The sequence below is a fragment of the Dasypus novemcinctus genome, chromosome 18 (assembly GCF_030445035.2).
Source record: "Dasypus novemcinctus isolate mDasNov1 chromosome 18, mDasNov1.1.hap2, whole genome shotgun sequence".
Lineage (NCBI taxonomy): Eukaryota > Metazoa > Chordata > Mammalia > Cingulata > Dasypodidae > Dasypus > Dasypus novemcinctus.
In genome coordinates, this window is record NC_080690.1 from 17,859,633 (window position 1) to 17,862,044 (window position 2,412).

At 45.3% G+C, this 2,412-nt stretch overlaps 1 non-coding gene across 1 annotated transcript; it reads left to right on the top strand.

Annotated features, from left to right (window-relative positions):
- The first annotated feature begins 715 nt into the window (after positions 1-715).
- On the top strand, positions 716-931 carry LOC111763002 (small nucleolar RNA U3). The gene has a single exon (XR_002795977.1). It is a non-coding gene; the product is annotated as a small nucleolar RNA U3 (small nucleolar RNA).
- The last annotated feature ends 1,481 nt before the right edge of the window (positions 932-2,412 follow it).

Genomic DNA, 2,412 nt, shown 5'->3' on the forward strand with positions numbered 1-2,412 from the left:
TTTGGAAATGTCACAAATTTGATGGCTCCAGTCCCGAAGAATACCACCACCACACCCTCCCCAACTCCCAAAAAACCTAAAAATTCCAAAGGAGTGGGAGAACTAGATCTGCAGAGTTATAACAACATAATTCTCAGAACGTCCAGTTCTCAAGGCAGTTTTCTGTGTTATGTTAATAAAAAAAAAAAAGATTTATTTATTTATTTATCTCCCCTTCCCTCCCCACCCTGGTTGTCTGTTCTCTGTGTCTATTTGCTGTGTGTGGTTTTTTTTTTATATATATATTTTTTATTTTTTTTTATCCGCTTCTGTTGTTGTCAGGAGCACGGGAATCCGTGTTTCTTTTGGTTGTGTCATCTTGTGTCAGCTCTCCGTGTGGGCGGCGCCATTCCTGGGCAGGCTGCACTTTTTTTTGCACTGGACGGCTCTCCTTGCGTGTGGGGCTCCCGTACATGGGGGATACCCCTTCGTGGCACGGCACTCCTTGTGCGCATCAGCACTGCACATGGGCCAGCTTCGCACGGGTCAAGGAGGCCCGCGGTTTGAACCGTGGACCTCCCATGTGGTAGAAGGATGCCCTAACCACTGGGCCAAGTCCGCTGCCCATGTTATGCTAATTTAATATGACTGGGATCACAGAAATGCTAAAAGTCACTGCAGTCAGTGTAATGTGCGCAGCTTATGGAGACCAAGCAGAGGTGGCAGGAGGTGAGTTAAGACTATACTTTCAGGGATCATTTCTATAGTTCATTACTAGAGAAGGTTCTCTGAGTCGTAGAATACCAAAAACCAGAGGAGGAGGCACAGCATTCTACCCTGAATTTGAGGCTGGCTGTAGCTATTGCTTTCTTGCAACTGCCTACTGCCACTGATGATCATTCTTCTCTCCCATTTTAGGGGGGTGAGAGGGAGAGAATGCAGTCTGAGTGGTTTCAGCTTTAATTTGGGTTAAAAAGGAAGACTTTAAATTAACCATATAGGAGGTCCAGGGTTCAAACCCAGGGCCTCCTGGCCCATGTGTGCAAGGAGTGCTGTGCTGTGCAGGGATGGCCCCCACATAGGGATACCCCACAGGCAAGGAGTGCTCCCGGCAGTGAGAGCCATCCCATGTAAAGAGTGCAGCCTGCCCAGGAGTGGCACCATACACATGGAGAGCTGACACAGTAAGATAATGCAACAAAAAAGAGACACAGATTTCCAGTGTCACCGAGAATGCCTGCAGACACAGAAGAAGACACAGCGAATGGACACAAGAAAGCAGACAACAGGGGGTGGGGGAGTGGGGGGAGTAAAAAAAAAAGTATTTTTTTAAAACGAACTTGAACAGTTTAATATTACCCAAAAATAGTCTGCTAATTTATATCAGCTAAAAGAACTTCCAAAATAGTTCCTAAAATTTTTTTAATTAAAAATTTTTAAAGGAAGGTTTAGATAAGGGATTCCCATATACCCCACTCCCTCCTCCTCCCACACTTTCCCATGCCAACAATACCCCTCATTAGTGTGGTACATTTGTTGTAATTGATTAACATGTATTGTAGCATTGCTACTAACTATGGATTACAGTTTACATTATAATAGTTTATACTCTATCTTGCGCAACTTTGTAGGTTATGACAAAATATACAATAGCTTGTACCTGTCACTGCAATGTCATGCCGGACAACTCCAGTATCCCAAAAATGTCCCCATATTACACCTATTCTTCCCTCTCTCATCCTTCAGAACCTCTGGTGGCCACTGCTTTTACATCAATGGTAAGAGTTTGGGAAGCGGACTTGGCCCAGTGGTTAGGGCGTCTGTCTACCACATGGGAGGTCTGCGGGTCAAACCCCAGGCCTCCTTGACCCACGTGGAGCCCCATGCGCAAGGAGTGCACCCCATAAGGAGAGCCGCCCAGTGCGAAAGAAAGTGCAGCCTGCCTAAGAATGGTGCCGCCCACACAGAGAGCTGACACAACAAGATGTCGCAACAAAAAGAAACACAGATTCCCATGCCGCTGACAATAACAGAAGCAGACAAAGAAGACAATGCAGCAAACAGACACAGAGAACAGACAACTGGGGTGGGGGGGGAGGAAGGGGAGAGAAATGAAAAAAAAGAAAAAAAAAAGAGAAGTAACTTAAAAAAAAAAAGAGTTCTTCCACTGCTAGAATAGTAATGTCTATAGTAGAATGATAAGTCTACTTTAGTCCATTGTTCATTCCCCAATCTAGAAGATTTTGGGATGGTGATGCCCACTCTGCTTCTAACTGAGAGGGAGCTTAGATCCCATGGGGCAGATGGATATAACTACCTTGCTTGCAGTTGTTGTAGACACTCTGTTCCTTGGGATGGGTGTTGTCCATCACCATCTCCTTGTTAGTTGTCCTGGGTGAGTCCAATGAATAGGAGAGTAAGTAATGCAACTCT